Source organism: Dermacentor albipictus, chromosome 5 (assembly GCF_038994185.2).
Source record: "Dermacentor albipictus isolate Rhodes 1998 colony chromosome 5, USDA_Dalb.pri_finalv2, whole genome shotgun sequence".
NCBI classification, from domain to species: Eukaryota; Metazoa; Arthropoda; class Arachnida; order Ixodida; family Ixodidae; genus Dermacentor; species Dermacentor albipictus.
This window is the reverse complement of record NC_091825.1, coordinates 155686655-155707695: the sequence shown is the minus strand read 5'-3', so window position 1 is coordinate 155707695 and position 21041 is coordinate 155686655. Positions and strand designations below refer to the sequence as shown.

At 43.7% G+C, this 21041-nt stretch overlaps 1 long non-coding RNA gene and 1 pseudogene across 2 annotated transcripts in view; both read right to left on the bottom strand.

Annotated features, from left to right (window-relative positions):
• LOC135902310 (uncharacterized) overlaps positions 1-21041 on the bottom strand; it is a 237063-nt gene that overhangs the window by 131169 nt on the left and 84853 nt on the right. Inside the window, exon 1 of one of the 2 annotated variants that reach the window (XR_010564483.1) lies at positions 15150-15230. The exons of the other annotated variant lie outside the window; for it this stretch is intronic. This is a non-coding gene — a long non-coding RNA (uncharacterized lncRNA). Of the gene's footprint in view, positions 1-15149; positions 15231-21041 lie in introns of those variants that run through there. 2 annotated transcript variants of the gene reach the window in all.
• LOC139060139 (uncharacterized) lies at positions 18034-20690 on the bottom strand (annotated as a pseudogene).

Sequence of the window (21041 nt, the reverse complement as noted above, 5' to 3'; positions counted from 1 at the left end):
ATGACACTTTTTTTTTCAGATTTAAAAAAGAAAAGTTGTAAGTGACAACCGCCTTATAGATAAGGAGCGGCAACGCACCGGTTGTACGGCGGGCCGTAAAGCTTATCCTACCGGGACAGATATTTCCCATCGAAGCAATATGCCATCGTTTACATCACCAGACTCCATATGATGAGTTATAAGGTCCTGAGACATAAAAAGAGAGCCGTATTCATAATAAGACCGATTTCCTATACGGAAATATTAAAAAAAATCTTAGAAAGTTGCACTCTGAACACACGGCGAACAGTAAATAAAGAATATTTAATTGACGGTGATCTTCTAGACATATCTGCGCTACATCGGATCTTTTTCATCGAAAATTTTGTCTTTGGCACTTAGCTGCAGTTGGACTTATAGGTAATTCAAGATTGGCAATGTTGGCTTTTGGTAACTGCTTAGTCATCATCATCATCATCAGCCTATTTTGATGTCCACTGCAGAACGAAGGCCTCTTCCTGCGCACTGTACTTCGACAACTGATTCCAACATAAGCCTATAAATTTCCGAATTTCATCACCCCACCAAGCTTTCTGCCGTCGTCGACGGCGCTTCCCTTCTCTTGGCACCCATTCTGTAACTCTAATGGTCCACTGGTTATCCATTCTGCGCATTACATGGCCTACCCAGCTTCATTTTTTTCTCTAATGTCAATTAGAATATCGGCTATCCCCGCTTGCTCTTTCATCTACACCACTCTCTTCCTGTCTCTAAGCGTTACAGGTAAAATTCTTCGTTTCATCGCTCTTTGCTCGGTCCTTAACTAGTTCTTGAGCTGTGCGTGTGCGTCTGCTATGTGCCATGCCACAAAGACGCTGCTGCGTTTCTTTAAATGCGCCAGCCTGTATGACCGCCTGTGCCTGACTCAATGGTGCACGCTGGTGTGCATAACAGTGGAGACTGTGACCTTCTTTCTTCCTTCTCTTTCAGTCCCCTTTGCCGCTTCCCCAGTGCAGAGTAGCCTACCGAGCTCAGCCTGGTTAAGCTCCCTGCCTTTCCTTTATGACTTATCTCTCTCTTTCTCTCTCTCTTTTGTCAACCTCCAAGTTTCTGCCCCGTATGTTGGCGCTGGTAGAATGCAGTGATTGTGCAACTTTCTTTTCAATGACAGTGGTAAGCTCGCAGTCAGGACCTGACAATGCCCGCCGTATGCACTCCAATTTATTTTTATTTTTCTGTAAATTTTCTTCTCATGATCAGTTTGCCCCGTGAGTACTTTAACTAGGTAAACGTACTTTTTCACAGATTCTAGAAGCTGACTGCCCATACTGAGCTCTTTTTTCCTTGCCAGGCTATTGAACATTATCCTTGTCTTCTGCATACTAATTTCCAACCCCACTATTGCGCTTTTTCTGTTCAGATCCTCAATCATTTTTTGCAGTTTGACCCCAGTAATGTCGAACAGGACAGAGTCATCTGCAAACCGAAAGTTGTCGAGAAATTTGCCGTTGATCCTCACTCCTAAGCCTTCCCAGTTTACTAGCGTCTATACTTCTTCCAAGCATGCAGTGAATAGCATCGGAGACGTTGTGTTTCCATCCCTGACCACTTTCTTGATAGGTTACTTTCTACTATTTTTGTAGAGAACCAGGATAGCTGTGGAATCTTTGCTGATATTTCCCAAGATATTCACGTATGCCTTCTGTACTCTTTGATTCTCTACTGGATCAAATAACATTTAATAATTTACGAAAGCCATATAGGGGTTGATTGTACTCTTTAGATTTTTCGATTACCTGATTGATGACATGGATGTGATCCATTGCAGTATATCCCATCCTGAAGCCACCCTGTGCCCTTTGTTGACTGAAGTGAAGTGTTGCCCTTAATCTATTGAAAGTTGTCTTGGCAAATATTTGATATAATACTAAAAGCAAGCTAATGGGCCTACATTTTGTTTTACAATTCTTTAACGTCTCCCTTTTTGTGGATTAGTGTAATGGTGGCATTCTTCCATTTCTCGGGCACAATTTAGGTCATGAAGGGCCGCAAGCTTTTCAAGCATGATATCTCCATCTTTGACGAAGTCAAATGTTATTCCATCTTCTCCTGCCGCTTTTCCCCGTTTCATGTCTTGCAAGGCCGTCCTAACTTCATCGCTAGTTATAGAGGGGGCTTCTGCAACCTGTTCATTACTACTTTGAATGGGGGTATCGTGGCTGCTCTGGGTACTGTACAGGTCAATATAAATTCTTCCGCTGGTTTTACTATATCGTCGAGATTGCTGATGATATTACCCTGCTTATATTTCAGTGCATACATCTAGGTTTGTCCTGTACAAAGTTTCCTGCTCACTGATTTCTTGCTGCATTCATTTTTTACTGCTTCCTCAGTCTTTCTCACGTTATAATTTCGAATACCTCGTATTTTTTCTTGATCTCTTGAGTTGGACACGTTCATTCTTTGTCGTTTCTTTATTAGGTCCTTTGTTACCTTGGAGAACTTACGGATTTTTGCCTTGGTGCATTACCTCCCACTTCAATTTGTGCTTCTAAAATCAGCCTAGTTACGGTTTCATTCGTCACTTCTATGTCATCTTCACTTCTGTATGGTAAAGCTGCATATTCGTTTGCAAGCGCAAGCCTGAAATGGTTTGCTTTTACCCTTACTGCGTCTAGGTTGGCCTGTTTCTTCTTGACTAATTCTACTGCTTAGTAGCCAACTTTAAAGGGACATGCATTAAGAGAAAGAAATAATTCTTCTGTATCTGTAAACAACCCTTTTACAATATCAAAACACCGCTCTTACCACAATACCACGATTGTTAGGCCATAAAAAGCGCAATAACACAGGACGGGTGGCAAGGTGTCCTTGAAAGTTCTAGCACTAGCTTGCTGTGACGCCATGAATTTTCAGCGTGTCTTTAAGGGCCTAGTTCATTTTTTAGCGTCAAAGATAGACTACATTGTGTTCCAAAGTAGCAAAAAATTGAGGATGGCGAGTTTCGGCAACTTTAGTTGAGCCAAAAAATACTCTAAAATCCAGGAAATCACAGTAACGTACGGGCGGTGGGAATACAGCGCTAAGTTCAAAAACTGAAATTTTGACCTTCATTTTCTCTTTTAATAATCAACCTGTTAATCAGAAATTAAAGACAATAAATTTTTCAGACATTGATTTATCCGTCTAAACTCAGTGAGTGTTTTGTTTCAACTTCCCTTGAATAGCAATACTGAGTTCAGGCCTAACCACTTTAGACATTCAAATCGATGTGCAGCAGAAAAATTTTCTCTTTAGGCAACCATGCAAGTTATTTGGGAAATTCTTGAATTTAAATAAAACGGAGCAATCTGGCAAATATTGGTGTGGAAATATTTGCTCTCGACCCTGAATTGTTCAGCTAGAACTTGAAGAAGACGAAAAACTAAGAATGAGGCATACAGTTTACGCTGTTAGAGACATCCAGACGTTCTGAGAGGAAACTAGTCCAAATGACCTATAAGCTTATACTTCGCAGTTGCAACTTAAGTTGTCAAATTTCGCTAGCTCATCAAGATTCTCAAATTAACGGTGATGTACATAAGAAAATGGCTTCAATTAGTCGTTAGAAGCTCGTCACATCTGTCAACTGCAAAAACGTCATCTACACAAATTGTGCGGTTACCAATTCAGCGGGTAACCGCATTTTACGTGCATTTGCTTGGGATGTGTCGCTGTTGAAACTATTCGTTTTGACGCTTAACCCTTCAGGTGCTGTGTGCACAATTGTGCACGTCAAGATAGAGCATCAAAAGCCACAACGCAGTTGAAAGTAATGATATTCGAAACGTCTCGCATACATTTTGAAACACTCCTGGTTGTAGTTGTGCTGAAAATGTGAGTAAAATATGTGCAATTTTTTTTTATAAAACGAGTTGGAATGTAAACGGCTAGGTGTTGGCTCTGGGCGTCACTATCTCCTAGCTTTAGGTTTCGGTATGTCCTCATGTATTTTTTACTGATTTTCTGTTTCGCTTATTAAGTATGGTAGACATGAAATAGTCGGTGTTCTCATGTTTCCTGTAGAGAGCGCTCGCATCGACCTCAAATACTGGTAACTTGAGAAAACTCGCTGAAGAATTTTGAAACTCCCAATCCGTTCTTCAGCTGTGTGCTTCTCAAGACTCTGAAGATGCACCGAATTCTGTGGAACAAAATTTTCAACCGACACAGTTAACGACAACTGAAGGAATTAGGAGTTTTGAAGGTGACAGCCCTCTGACCATTCACGTACAAAGCAAGACGATTGCTTTTAACGCAAAAACCTTAATCCTATGGCCATCGTCCTCCTCTGGGGGGGGGGGGGGGGGGCAAATTCACAAAGCGCTTCGTTCGTGAGCGCGCTTCACCAATGGCCGGCTGCCTTTGTACGACGTCAGAATTGGCTAGAATTCGTTCTTGCGAACAGTTGTAACGTGAGATGTTTTTGTGAATGTTTGGCCTCGTCTGTATGAGAAGCCGCGAACAAATTGAATGAAGGGAAAAGGAATAGCAACGCTGAGTGGCTGGAGCCACTCAGGCCCTGCACTGAGTTACACGCCCTACGAAGAAGATATCCCACCGTAATACAAATTTCTCTCTCTCTCTCTCTCGGCGTTGTTAAAGGGACAGACATTACGAAATAAGTTGCGTGAAGTTGCAGTGGGTCTCAGACGTATATGAGACAAAAGTTGAACGCTCTTGCTTCCTCCGCAAATCACGTTAGAGACAGGGAAGGATTTTCCATTTCTTCTAGACTTTTCAGTCTTTTAGCATTTCGAGTGGCTGTTTTTTTTAATGTCATAAGCTGTCTCAACGGCACATGAGCCCCACTCATTAAATGCCGTAAATGTTGCGAGACATATAAGGTTCGGTGTGTACGATATCTTTTGCCAAGGACAGAGCACACGATTTCTATGATTTGCACACTAAATATATTTTTTCTTGTCTCAAGAGTATTTCACCAACCAGCTCGTGTAGCTACCATTTTGCCTACACTTTTTGTCTGTACTTTTGATGTTAAAAACATGGATGGATGGATGGATGGAGTAACTTTATAGAAAGGTCCTGCGAGCTACGGGGCGCAAGGTCCCAAAGAGCGGGCTACTCCCACGTTGGGACCGGGAGTTGTAACTCCCTGGCCGTATCGTGGGCTCGCTGGACGGCCCAGAGCTGCTCCGCCAGGTCCGTGCTGCGTAACGCTTCTTGTAGCCTGGCGGAGTCTTGATCCTTGTTTGCGTGGGTCCGACCACACGGCCAGAGCAAGTGATGTAAGTCTAGTGTGCTATGGCAATTTTCGCAATATGATGTTTTGTATAGGTCAGGCATGTAGGGATGTAGTCTGTTCTGCGTGGGGTACGTGTTTGTTTGAAGCATTCTGAACGTCAGGGCTTGAGGCCTGGTGAGCTTATTGTGAGGTGTGCTGTATATTCTGCGGTCTAGACAAAAGTGCTTTATGATCTCGTTATATGTGGAGGGAGGGTCCCGATTCTCGCTGGGATGGTCACGACCAGAATAGGTGGCGTCGCGGAAGGTTAGGTCTCGCGCGCTCCTGTGAGCCATCTCATTGAGATTGCGAGGGGCGTCCTCGATCTCTCCGAGGTGTGCCGGGAACCAGCAGATGGTGTGATGCTGCAGCGGTGCGGATCTATTGATTATTTGTAGTGCTTGTCTTGCAACTGCTCCTTTCTGACAGGCTTTGACGGCCGAGCGTGAATCGCTGTAGACGTGGGTGTTGGTCGGGTCTGTGAGCGCGAGTGCGATGGCAACCTGTTCTGCTATCTCGGACTTGTGGGTCTTGACTGTGAGAGCGTTCATTAGCCCATGGAAATTGCTTTATGGCCTGAAATTATTAACATTATTAGTTACATAACATTATATAACATTAATAATTATATAACATTAATAATTATATAACATTAATAGGGCTTAAAATTGGACGAATTGTTACTGATGCATTTTTTGCAGTACGTCTTCTAAACACGAACAGGCAACATGCTCACCTGTGGACAGCACTTGCCCTGTGCTCTTTAACTTTTACGTGTTAACAAGTGGTGCTGTAAAAAGATGGTTATATGACCTGTCCGCTGAGTCTGTCGCCCCTGTTTTCACAAATTTCCTTTCCAGGCTGATTTATGTCTCCATCAAGTTACGGGCTGCGGAACTAGCTCGAACCATGGCAAAGGGAAGAGGGTGAGGTAGACGAAACGAATCACCATGCATTTAACGTGTTCTTCTCATTTACTTCTGTTAGTTCGAATATTTTCCATTCAATGAACAGTGTCGTGTTTGCAGAACTATATAGTACTGATATTCTGCTGCACAAATGTCTACGTTGAACCTGTATTGGCCTAATAAGCCGTACAGTTATTCATTACTAATAAATATCCATGTGTGTTTTCGCCGCTTAAGCGCAGGTGTCACATATGCATAAGGTCTTCCGCGATGAACTGTGCATCAACTAGAGGTTTCGTACAGATGATCCCAATGGTTTATTGAAGCCACTAAAAAACGCAAGTGTCAAGCGACCGGGACAGCCATATAGGAAATACGTTGGTGGCTGTATCAATATGCATGGGCCTGCCCTGTGTCCCACATATAGCAATTACAAAGAATGCTCTCTCAAACGCGACCATTCTTGCTTGGATGGACAGATGTACAGCTGAGCTACCCATCTCTAACACCGCGCGCGAGGCTAAATTTACCTCCGACTGCCTTTTGCGGGGTGCGATAATGGCATCGAGGCACATGTATCATCAAGTAATGCCTTCTTTTCTCTATACAAAGTAAGACGCGTGGATAGTATGGATGAAGAGAGATAAGCAATAATGCCATAGCATGTTTTCGTTGCATGCCGTTTTAGGAAGCGACCGCCTTTGACCGATTTCAAAGGCGTTTCGCGCAAAAACTTGGCTTGTCCCATTTGCAGCAAGTAGATGCCTGTCGCACGACATCACGCATTGCACATTCATGTACTTGAGACGTACAAAAGTTATGGGCCTGAATTCATAAGCGACGTTTTATAAAGCTAACAGACAGGCATGTACAATGTGGTTATACCCATCGCGTGTCTCTGATAAAGCACACTTACACAAACAACAATGTAAGTGTGGGACCTTGAAAGGTTGTTGCCTCATAGCGCTTTACTACAGAACAAAATTTATAAGCGCACACTGAGACGCGACACCCTTGCGCGATCGAAAACGGTGACCTCACAGAATGTGTGCCCGAGAACATTCATGCCAGAAAAGAATGACAGAAAGAAAGCGCAAAGAAAGAGCGCATGCAGCTAGGGAGCTGTGTGCGCAGAACGGACGGCTGCTTTACAACGGTGGAAGACAGATCACCGCGCCTGTTGCCCCATAGAAAGCGATAACGCATTGTGCAAGTCAAAACGAATTGATCGATACATTATTTATTTTCTTTGAGAGCGTGTGTTCGTGTCTTCGCGCTCCCTGCAATAATGGCACTTGCCGGCGTCTTTTCTGTCGAGCGGGTGTGTCGGATATTTGTTGAAGCTAGGTTCCCTCAAGCGCTTTGGAACATTTCTCGTTATTCTTTGAAACTGAGCATGTTGCTTGTGCAGCAACGCTTCGTGTTATGTTTGGGGTGAAATTGGTTATGGTGTACAAGAAAAAGATAGGAAGAAAACGCGACGCCTGGAGGCAAGGTGATTCCTTTAGCGATAGTTTTGGCACTGCAGACACTTCGAAGAGATTTTCAAAAGTGCCATCAGTGCTCTGTCGAGAACCTAGATAGAGTTGCCTTATTCATCATGAGATAAGTTATCGATACATATATCTATGATTTTTATGTTCCCTCGCAGCGTCTCGACGAAAGCAAGGATGCCAATGCCGTGTAGGTAGGGCTGAATAGGAAGGGACGAATGCCTTAACCACTGCCTAATTTAACTGGCTAGAGCGCAGTTGGTCAGCGTAACTGAGATTACAGATCAGTCACCGCCCTCTTCGGAGCCACCGCAGCACGAGCATTTCTTGGTCAGTTAGTTATTGCCCTTACAGCGGAGGGGCGCAATCTCAGGCAGAGCGGTGATAAGCGGTACGTGAGTGCATTCAGGCATGCAGAAGTCAACACTGATGCCTAGCGATTCACTGATGTCAATATACAAGCTCAGAAGCGCTTAAACCAAACAATTATAACGAAACACGCACTCATAAAGAAAGAAGAGGAAGAAACAAATAAGCACATACAGTTGCCGGTACGTGGTCTCAAACGTGCAGCAGAAAAAGTGAGCACGACAGCAAACACGCAGAACACACGGCGATTTCTGACAGCCTGAAACCCTTGAACCACCAAAAAGAGCGGGAATATACAGTCGGCTCAGAACAACCTAGAACAAACTATTAAAAATAATTTCGCGGCATACCCTTAGCTCATTAGTGCTGCCCATAGTGCTATGCCTCGATGTCCTCTTCGCCCACCACGAGAGAGGGCGTGTATTGTACCACCGTATAAGACACAGCTGTAGGGCTCATTTGCAGTCTGCTGGTATCATTCAGCACTATTTATAATATTAGAGTCACAACCTTTTCTTTGTCCTGAATTATCGCCACGATGGTTAATATCGAACACTTCAGTCCTATTTAATCATGGGGAAAGATAAATGAGCTTTGGATTAATTTGCAAAGCAAACTCCATCAGTGCCACGCCTCCCAGAAAGCTTTCCCAGCTCATGTCCCCTGGCATCAAGTAATCCAGGACAACTGGCTCTCGTGTCAGAAATTACATTTTCAAGGGAGAACTAAAACAAAGAGAACAAAAAGAACTAGAACAAAGAACTAGACGCAGGTGTTATACGAACCCACGTCTTCGTATTATGTGTGCGATGCTCTTACCAACTCAGTTATCGCGGCGCCGTTTTCCCATACCCCTTCAGGGATATATATATATTTATCTACTAGAATTACTTCTGGCCTTGGTGGCGGATGTTAAATATCCTTTCTGCCGTAGGCGCCATGTCTTCGTGAACTTTCTGGCTGAAGAACACTTGTCAATAAACCCTCACATGCTACTTAAAGCATCAAGGGTACCGGATTCGAGACCCTCGCGATGGAATGAACGATAAGTAAGGAAATGGAGGGGCCAAATTTTTATTAGTCATATCATGAGAAGCCAACAAACAAAGCACCAAGGTCAGCATATTGGAAATAAGCCCCCCATAATCACAGGCATGCCCTCCCCCAAACTACGCACGCATGAGTTCCTTAATTAGCTTTGCATGCTCTACGAGCTACGTAAGCTAATCGGAAGCTTGCGCTATCTCGATCACTCGTCGACTCATATGGAGTATGCCGCTGTCTTATAGGGTTCATTCTATTGATTTGCGCAAATAGATATAGCAAATGCTTCTTTTGGTTAGCTTTTTTTTATTGTTTCTCTACTTGCTTTTACAATGCTTACAATTTCTTTTTTTGCACATTAAGCATGCTGCTATGTCTGTGGAATGAGTGGGTTTGTTATGTAAGGAAAGTGGTAGCTTCATTTTCATAAATATGTAGTGGAATAGATGCGCTCATGTAACCTACCTCGCCGTTCCTTAACAGTTAGGAAGCAACAACAAAAAAATCACAATTTAAAATACGAAGACAAGAAAAATTAGAAAACAGAGGTCCCATAACTAGCCCATAACTAGCCTACGGCTACGGGTCCAAACAGTACTGGACACAGTTTTATTGTATTCTCATGGAAAAAATAAAGAATTTGAATTTGAATCATGCTTATATAGAACCACCATTCGAGAGAAGCAAGTGTAGAGAACTGAAATTTCCCTTGGATACACTCGTTGCACAAAAAACGGTACCTGAGTCGACTCAAGCTTTCACATTTTCTTTAGATTTAATCAGACATGGAGGAGCCATCAAGCTTGAAAAGCTTGCAAGCCTTTAGACAAAATATCTCATGACTTCGAGTCCCAGAGCACTGAATGAATGCCAACATTATACTAATCATCAAAGAGAGAGACGTTAAAGAATTGCACTTACTGTATTGAATAAATATTCACCAAGATAATTTCCAACAGGATAATGGCAACACTGGACTTCAGTCAACCAAGAGAACAGGCTGGCTTTAGGAAGGCATGCTTTACAATGAATTACATGCATGTCATCAATCACGTAATCAAGAAATCTGTAGAGTACAATCAATCTCGCCATATGGTTTTCATAGATTACGAAAATTCATTTGATTCAGTAGAGATAACAGCAGTCATAGAGGCATTACATAATCAAGGAGAACAGGAGGCTTACGTAAATATCTTAGAAAATATTGACAGAGATTTCACAGCTACCTTAATTATCCACAAGTAGAAATATACCTGTAAGGAAAGAGGTCAGGGCAAGGAGACACAATCTCCCCAATGCTATTCACTGCATGCTTGGAAGAAGTATTCAGCCTATTAAGCTGGGAAGGATTATGAGTGAGGATCCGCGGTGAATATCTCAACAACCTTCGGTTTGCAGATGACATTGTCCTGTTCAACAACACTGGGGACGAGTTACAGCAAATTATTGACGATCTTAACAGAGAAAGTGTAAGAGTGGGGTTGAATATCAATTTGCAGAAGACAAAGATTATGCTCAATAGCCTGGAAAGATAGCAAGAGTTCCGCATCGCCTGCCCGCTTCTAGAGTCTGTGAAGGAGTACGTTCACCTAGGCCAATTACTCACAGGGGACCCTGATCATGAGAAGGAAATTTGCATACGAATAAAAATGGGCTGGAGTGCATACGGTAGACATTGTCAGATGCTGACTGGAAGCTTATCACTATCGTTTAAGAGGCAGGATGAGAGCGGTGTGGATCAGAGACCAAATGGGGATAGCCGGTATTCTAATTGACATTAAGAAAAAAAAAATGGAGCTGGGCAGACCATGTGATGCATCGATTAGATAACCGGTGCACCATTATGGTTACAGAAAATGTGCCAAGAGAAGGGAAGCGCAGTAAAGGACGGCAGAAGGCTAGGTGGGGTGACGGAATTAGGAAATTCGCAGGTGCTAGTGGGAGTTGGTTGGCGCAGGACAGTGGTAGTTGGAGATCTCAGGTTGAGGCCTTCGTCCTGCACTGGGCATAATATAGGCTAGTGATGATGATGACAATGATGATGATGATGGCTTGACGACAAGTGTTATCACAAGCATCTCAAGCAACCACACTTTGTGTTGAACAGGAGAAACCCCAGACGAAATAGGAAAAATAAATGTGTTGGTCAAAATACGTGAACGGTTTCTAACTGAATCGCACTGAATATTTTAGGACCAACAACTGTTTATTTTGCTTTCATAACATGTGACACGTGACCGAACCAGTTTAGTTTCTTTAATTCTCGGTTGTACTGAAGTCGTCTTGTGCTGCGTGCTCTTTCGCGTTTTTCTAAGATTCACTATGAGGTGACCCACACGTGAGCACTCGCTAAATATTAGCACCGAATGTACTATATCAGTAATGGGAATCCAGACCCGAGGCGGCGCTTCTTTGAAGTCGGCGACAGGCGGCAGGAATGGGTCAATTTTCACACGTGAATTTTTATGCATTTATTTGCAACTTATAATCAAGTTTATTTTTAAATTATGGGGTTTTACGTGGCAAAACCACTTTCTGATTATGAGGCGTGCCGTAGTGGAGAACTCCGGAAATTTCGACCACCTGGGGCTCTTTAACGTGCACCGAAATCTAAGTACACGGGTGTTTTCGCATTTCGCCCCCATCGAACTGCGGCTGCCGTGGCCGGGATTCGATCCCACGATAGAATCAAGTTCAAATGACCTCAAAAGAGAGTGAAGGTTCCGTAACGAAAACCATAAAAGCTTCCTCTAATGTCTTCTGGGAAGCTTTAAAAATAATTTGTAAGCAGGAAAAATCGTCCCACACCACGCTGCCTTGCGGGAGGAAGAGGACATCATTTGGGAGGAAAGAAACACGTGGCACTCCATTAAAAAAGTTCTAGTGTCCAATGAAGGGTGTCAAAGCTACACCAAAGAGAAACACGGCAAAGGAAAAAGTTGAAACCTTCCGAGTAAACAAAGACGGCAGTTTTACAGTTAGTTGTTACGTTAATTCTGAATAGTTCCATATTTCAGTGGAAGGCTAATAGGCTTCGATCCAAATCTGCTGATTTTCGCAAGTTAGTTGCACAATACAGCTTCCTTGTGATGAGCATATATACAAGAGGCTGGAGTACATAATGACTTCCGTCTTGCTAATTGCATAATATATAAATCCTTTCGTCCAGGTGGAAACAGTAGAACAATGCTCTGCGTTCGAAAATATTTGCACTCTAACTTCATTCGATCAAGCATTGCCGATTTTCCTGAATACGTAGCCTGCAATGTATATCTCGCAAAACTATATATATGTGAAACAGTAGTAAGCATATACCTGCATGCATCGAAACGTATTACAATTGATAATTTGGTAAACGTTTTTTGGCCTCTCAGGATGAAACATTATCATATGTGCGGACTTTAACGCACACAACATAACATAAGGGAGTAGTCAATGTGATGCCAGTGGGAATATCGTTCAATATCACTCTTTCATCAACACTTGTCCACTCGAGTGTATTGTGAAGCTGACGTAGAAAAACTCACATCAGTGATACAAGAAAAAATGAAAATGTGTACGAAACAAGTGCCCATTTCTGACGAGTACACATCAGTTGATGGAGAATATGAACATGTAAAAGTTGTAAGAAGAGGAGCAGAAAGAGCTTATTGCTGAAGTGGAAATATCTAAGCATATGGAAATTCGCAGCAAATCCACTCAGTCATGCGGAAACGACCACAAAAATTAGGGAAGAAAGGATGGCATGAATTTTGCAATACGTTGTCTCCCCTGACACCAGCTGCACGATTATGGATGACTATTCGTGCATTAGGCGGCCATGTTGCTCAAAGAACCATTTCGTGCTCCCGCAATAGCCAAGGATAATTCAGAATGAGTAATTGTGGAGGAATTCCGCAGAGTTATAACCGGAACAAGCGTTTAAATGGCCAAACAAAAAGTCCTTGCGTGTTTTCAGTGGCATAATGTACAATTAGACTACGAGTTCTCTATGATGGAGCTAAAATGTGTGCTAGCGTTTTGTAAGACAACGACTGGTGCAGGTCCCGATTTTAACGCGAGAGCGTTAAGGATCTCGTGTCGCAGAAAAGCCGATGTCGTCAGCGTCGGCGGCATTGGCCGCGAGTGAAAAATGGCGGAAGGCAATTCATAAATAAAAACAACCTTAAGATGGGCTGGGTGGGAATCGAACCAGGGTCTCCGGAGTGTGAGACACTACCACTCAGCTATGAGTTCGATGCTTCAAAGCGGGACAAAAGCGCTTCTAGTGAATGCGGTGTTGCCTTAGAAACGTGCCGTAGAATGTTATACTGCGGTGTATATCGGTAATTATGAGCGTGTAAATTACAGAAGTTGCAGTTCAATGAGTAGCGAAGTACGTTTCCGCTACATTACTTCTGCGCTTAGCGCGCACGCACAGCCATCTTGCGGCAAACATTGCGAGGAGGGACCTCGTAATGTACGGTGCTGCCCCGACAGGTGGCGCGCCACTTACCCGCTTCTCCTCTTCGTCTTCATGGCGCGTCATGGCCCGGCTGTCCGTGCTGATCGCGACGTTTGGCTCACGCAGATCGTTTCTCCCTCCGAGACACCGAGTTCTTTGGTTTCTTCCGCTTGCTCAGGCACACGTTTTGTCTTTATGTGACTCAAGAGCATGCCGAGCGAATGAGTCGGTGGTGCGAACGGGGTGCGATAACGCTATCGCGTTCCACTCTTGAAGGCGAAACTTAAGCGTCCTCCAATTTTTATTACTTATTGTATGTTGCAAAACAGATGACCTAATGGTCAATTGCCACTTTTTAAATGACTGAATGCCTTGGGAAAAAAAAGTCTTTTCCTGACTCTTTGAAAACGGTACATGTGATACCTATACTGAAGCCGGGCACAACACCTCTTTCTCTTGAATCTTTTCGTCCTGTGAGTCTGACGAGCTGCTTATGCGAGGTCATGGAGAAAATGATTGATACAAGGCTGGAATGGTGGTGTGAGCAAACAGAAGCACTTCCCGATCACATGAGAGCATTTCGAAGGCGGTGATGCACCATGGATGCAATTTTGGATATCGTTACTCATGTTGAACACGAACGAGCTGGGGGAAATGCCATAGTAGCGGTATCTCTAGACATTAAACGAGCCTTCAACACAGTCAGCTATGCTCATATACTATTTGGCCTGCTGGAACTGGGAGTCTCTGCAAGGGCGCTACGGTGGATATCCAACCTCTTGAATGGCAGGTCAATATTTATTCAAACAAGCAAAGGAAAAGGTTCCTCTCATAATAATATTCAAGGAGTGCCACTAAGGCAGTGTCCTTAGTCCGTTACTCTTTAATTGTGTGATGGCGGATTTACTACGGAGACACTACTCTATATATGCGGATGATGCTTGCTTTTGGGCCTCTGGTTCAAGTACCAGCCTTGTTTAATCAACTTTGCAGGAATGCCTAAGCACTGTGGAAAAATTCTTAAAGGAAAGGGGAATGGAACTGCCTTACAGTAAGAAGGCTGCAACGCCTTTCACCAGAGGGTATCTAAAGGATTTTCAGCAGTACCTTGAGGGACAACCTTCAGACATAGTGAAACAGCACAAATTTCTGGCGGTTACACCAGACAGGCAACTTTCTTGAAATTATCACATTAAAACCCTTGAAGAACAAATAAACTTATTATTAAATGTTCTTCGCCGCGTAGCAGGAATGACATGAGGAGGATTGGTTTCATCACTTATAAAGCAAAAGAATGCATATTCTTCACCTGTAGTGCATGGAACAGGTGAAGAATTGTCGTTCATCTGGAGAGAGATTCCAAGAATTAATAGCTAGGGGCCTTAGAGTACGCTTAGGCGTTCCTCGAGCAACCTTAAGTTCCTTAGTAATTGCAGAGGCAAGTCATCCTCCATTTCTCATTTTGAGGACGGTTAAACCTGTCGACACTACTTTCGCGTTTCAGTGCAGCACAAAACGTATCCACTAGCAAGTGCACTAGTTGCGAGAGACAGGGCGAACATCAATTCGGTGATTTCGGTGAAGATCTACTACCACATCCTGAATTTTGGTTCGCAGATATCTCTTACCCTCCAAAGCGAAGCGTAGCTCCAAAAATTGAACTTTTGATTAAGGGAATTATTCGCAAACGAGACATGTTTATGCTAGCGGCACAACAACTGGCGTTATACCAAATATACTTTCGATTCCGTGGATGTATTCAAGTATATACAGATGGTTATTTCCAAGCAAACTCTTCTACAGCTGCCTTTGTCATTTTTGAATGGAACCAAATACAAATGTTTAAGCTATCTCACACGACGTCGTCAACTGCTGCGGAGCTTTTCCTAATATTGTCTTTGCTATGCTACATAAATTCAATGCAGAAAGGGGAACAATGGGTCATCCTTTGTGACTCGCAGGCAGCTTTGTCTTTCCTTCATAGTGGCATCAGCAATTCGAAAAACATGGCATTCGTTAACGAGGTACTTAAGGAACTCACAAAATCAAGTGAAGAAAATCACACAGTAATGTTCCAATAGAAACCTGGCCACTGCAATATCCCTGGGAATGTTGCAGTAGATAAAGAAGCTGGACAAGCGCATGTTAATAATGCCACTCATGGTCTCCATCTAACACAAGGCGAATTGCGCCACATACTACGACAGATACCAGCGCGTGGTTGCAAAGTGACATGGCTTGATAAGAACTAAAAATCTTCAGATTTATTTCACATTGACCCATCACTTCAATATAAAGTCCCCGTCAACATTGAATACAACCAAAACCTTTAAAACGTTGATTCCCCGTCTGCGGCTCGGTACCGTGTACGCAAAACTCTTTCTAGGATTTCAAGGGCTCATAGTACAGAAAGCACTTGTGGCCACGCTGATGAAGATGTACAACATCTTCTGCTCAAATGTCCGCGACACGACACACACAGACAACGCTTAGCACTTGATTTATTGGCACTAGATCTCAGGCCCTTCAGGCTCAGGAAGAACTTAGATCCTTGACCAACATACTCATTGAGAAGACGAGCGTTACTGGCCTTTCAAAGATTTCTGGAAGCAAGCAATATTCTCGGAAAGCATTGAGGAGAGCGTTTAAATGTGATAGCGCATTCTTTTTCTTTTACCCTACTTTGGCCAATTCAATGTCAGGTTTTTTGTAACTTCATAAGAATTTATTCCGTGATTTCTCATGCGCCCATATTTTAGTCTAGCTAAGTGACCGAGCTTTGTGTTTACGTTAGTGCACATATGTGACTGGACTTTGTGTTGGCGTGTTTCTGAGTTGACCTTCAGTTTTAATGTGGCACTAGTCTACTTCCGCGACTGCACATTGTGTTTTTACGACTTAGCGTTGTCTTTCAGTTACAGTCTGGCAATAGTGTACTTATGTTACCTTAATTTGTTTTGTTAGGATTTCACTATGTTTGCTATGATTTATTCTTTTCTTTAATTTCCTATGTGAAAAGGAGTAGCCGGCGCCAATTAAAGGTGACATCTCATAAATACCATATATTTAAAAAAAAGGCAACACTGATTGCAGTCGCTTCGTACCCCGTACCACATCTGGCTTAGGCAATCTTGACACAATGTCCTGCCGTGAAACTTCACTTCACAGCGGGGAAGGCGAACGTCCATGCATTACCATTTCTTGTCATGAGCTGAACTATGACATCATGTAACAGTGACATCGGGACATCGTGACAGTCTTGTCGCTGCTCCTGACTCGGTCTGTGTGAAAGAGAACAGATTTTTTTCTACAGAACCTCACCAGGACGTGATCATTTCTCCGAAACACTATTGGACCATCTTGCCAGTCAGTTCCAGGAAAAATGCTCTGCATACCATCATAGGGAAACGAGTCACTCAGAGAGTCTGTTCCCTGTGACGCCATTGAAACGCATTTACAATCCCATGGGGAATTTGTGTTACTTCACTGAAGCCTCTACTGTCACCTTTACGACGTGGACCGCACGAGCAGCTAGTAGTTCAGACTACAGAGACGATGCACCATATAAGTGATGCAGGACAGGAAGTAGCTTTCCAATGACTTTCAAGTCAATGTGGGATTATTGGCAATGAACGGGCCAATCAAGCTGCCCGTTCAGCCCATAGTGAGGACAACCACGTACAAATACCACTTTCTTGAACTGACGCAGCATGGAAGCTCCGCCTGCTTGCTCGCCAGTGCCCCACGTTACAATGGAATGAGCCACATTACACGAACTCCCGACTATACTCCTTTGATTCCACACTGAGTCTTCGATTCTAATGAAAGCTTCACCGTGTAAACGCCACGCTTTTTTATCTACTGTGGTCGTGCGTTGCTTTTACCAAAGCTTATGCGTTCCGCATACGTATGGCGGACACCACAACCTGTGATTACTGCTGCCATGTAGAATTGATTGGCCGTATATTGTGCGACTGCTCGCAGTATCGTCCACAGAGGGAATCCCTTCGTCACGAACTCAGCCAGCTGGATGACTGAGCACTATGCGAGAAGTAATTCTACACCATCGACAGGGCCTAATGTCACAGAAGAAGGTCGCGCAGGCGCTACTGCACTTCCAGCGATCCAGTGGCCTTTGTGAACGTCCCTCACTGGGACGCCCTTCGTTTGTGTGTCTCTGTGTGTGCATTTTTTAACCCTTTCCTCTCTGTCCTCTATCTATCTCCCAACCCCAGTATAAGGTAGCAAACCGGAGACTAACATCCGGTTAACCCTCTCTGCCTTTCCTCTTCATCCCTCTCTTTTATGTTACTGCACTCTGCCGTTGCGTGCAGCAACGCTTCTCATTCACTTTTTTGGTGGTTGCCTTTCGGCTGTGTGCGAGTTCCTTTTTTCTCTCCTTCTCGACGGCTTCTCTAGTTTTTTGGCGTATCTTCCCGCAGGATACTCCATCCCTTCGTCCTTCCTCGTCAGGCCATTTTTCTCGGTGGAGCTTTTGGAAAAGGATGAACATCAGTATGGCAGATTGTTCTTGTAGGCAATGCTGGCTGGAATCTCGATGGTTCGCCTGCACACACGGAACACCAAGCGCCTTGCTATTTTCAAGTTCTACGTTCTGGGAGCCGCAGCAAAGACTGCTATCTAAAAGTGTGCTGGAGCCGCCGGCTTCATTCATGACACCGCCTGTGCCTGGAGCTACTAGCTCAGCTGAGGATCCTTTGGGTCGCTCAGTAGCTGTAGACATCACATAGTCGTCGTCTGTGAAGGGTTCGCTATTGAAAGGTGGATGCCCGTCTTTTTGTACACCGAAAAGATGTTCTTCTGAGGGATTGCTGCTGTGTACACAAGCCCAACAAGCTCTGCGATGTTGTAGGTAGAGATTGCTTTGCTAAGGTTGCTTCACACCCAGGCGTTGCACGCAGAATCGTAACGCTTGTAACGCTGTAACGAATTCAGTGGTGCATAACCCGACACGTCAAGTGGCTGTAAGCGATGGCCGCAGTGAGGGGGAAATCTGAGCAGATACCTTATTCTTTTGCCTTGTTAATCAACTCAATTCTCGCATGGACTTCATGGCTGTCGAGCAGCAAAAGGATACTGTCGTCTTTTCTGCACTTGGTGTGTTTTGCTATATGTTCGAGGGCATGCGGAAGAAAGCCTACGGACATCCACCCTGATACATTAAGCAATGTCAATCTTTCAGCTAGTGCTCCATTCAGCAAAAAGTCCTCGTATCTGACCCTTGAGAAGATTAATACTGGAGGTACGCTTTTTACAATGGCGTTCACGATGCAAAGATCCGTAACGACTTCACCTTGTTTCGCCGACGTCCCTTGACCGACTTGCTTTTTCCCACGCGGTGCGAAAATTTTGGGTGGATTCTGGACCATGATGACTCTACTCTCATCGCAATTATAGATGCAATCGGAGATGAATCTGAAGCGATCGTAAGCGTTTTTGAGATTTGAAAGGAAATCCTTTAAGTTGGTCCTGCAGAAGCTTGTGGCTCGTCCAAGGGTGGTAGTTTCTGGGGACCGAAGCGAATTCTCCCGGTGCCGGTCCATAACTCCAGAACCATCCCCTTCCAGCGGACTTGTTACTTTCCTATGAAGGTGGACACCTGCGACCTAGTGCTTTTGCATATTGGTATGCCCGTGACCGGATTTGCATGCGTGTGAGCCTATAGGGCATCTTGCTCGCCTTCCGCAAGAGTTCACTCAGTTGGTCTTCGTTCTTTGTCATGGATACCATGCGCAAACAAGGTTTCCCCTAAAAACTGTGTAACTGCTCTCACCGCTTCACCTGTATTTCATCACATGTCGAGCAATTGAGGATTTGGATATTTTGAGAGCTTGCGCCACGTCACGCATGCTTCTTTTTTCTGTAGACACCAGCCGGACTGCTTCAAGTATCACGCTATTGGAAGCTGGAGGCCTGTCGGGGTGTTTTCCACATTCTCGCCATTTTTCCTGCGAGATAAGCGAAACGGTCGCAAACTAATAACTTTTAATATAATGGACTCGTAGTCGGCAAGATGGTGTTTGTAAATTGTTTTCTCAATACGCTGCCACAGAATTTTTGAACAGCGAATGCAGCCCGAGTTACTTTTCGTACCACAAGTAAAGCGCAAGGAAATCGATACTTCTACGAAGAATAAAGCCTACATCAAAGTCCTCAATTCGGAATATTAGCATACGAAACGACGGAGCCATCTTTTAGCAGTAATTTTATAACTACAAAAGCAGTTTGTCTAAAAATACCAGCAAGTGAGGAGTGGGACACTGTTCCCCTCCTCCTTCCGTTCAGCTGTCCCACTCAACTCAATGCGGGCCGCACGGACTAAGGTCACCTTTGATGTTGGTCACTTGTTAATTATGCGTAAAACTAAAGTCGGATAATACACTCTCAGCATTCTCCTCCAACTGTTCCAGACCTCCCGTTTCTCTCCTGCTCATTGCATCAGTGCTGAGGTAACACTTATAGGGAAATACCAGAACTCTCGCACACAGTGACAGCTGGCGTGCCTCCGAGGGCGCCTTCAGCAGACGTCGATTGTACTAAAATACACAAGCACGGCTGTTCGCATGTCAGTATTGGCGGATAGTACCAGCTTCGTTACTGTAATTGTTTCATGCCAGTGCGTAAAACAGACAGACGGCAACGAGAGGAATAAGTAAGTAATTAAGGAAATAAGAAATGGATATATATATATATATATATATATATATATATATATATATATATATATATATATATATATATATATATATATATATATATATATATATGTAGAGAGAGAGAGAGAGAGAGAGGGAGATTTATTTATTTAGTGATATTTGCGCCCGTTAGTTGAAACATATGTCATGAATGAATATGCGCAACACCTGAAAGCTACACTGCTTTATACTTTCAGACTAGTGTAATTTGCATTCATCACATTTCTCCTTAAAAAAGCAATACCTTGAAGAGTACAGATGAAAGTGCTGTTACAGGGGTTCTTAACGAATAGCCCTCACTGTACTTCTAGCCTGTAGCTTTCAGGTTAGTGAGGCCAGCAACTCACATAGGTCGATGTTACCACGGTACTCTCTAGGTCAGCGTCCCTCACTTGTTGACACTCGGCTCACGTAGGCAGGATCGTGTTCTGCGTCCCGACCACCAGGCCACATCGTTAAGCTGAGCGCTCACGTAAGCGCTTACAATGAACCGGCATCTCATGAATGGAGGGAATCAAAGAAAGGAAACAAGCCATGGAACGTAAAAAAATGCCTTTCCCATGTACGTCTACTCGCATAGCCATACAGACTCTGCAACATGCCTTAAAGCAGGTTCATGCTTCGTTCACTGTTTTAGACGGAGACATTGGAGGGAGGACGAATTCATTAGGCCGAATTATTTAATCATTACTTCGTGCACATAAAAAAAATATTGCGTTGTGACAAACTTTAATAAAAAGCTCACTCTGATTTATATTCACGTACAAGTTAAGTCTTGTGGAGTGTTCCTTTTCAGGATGCTTA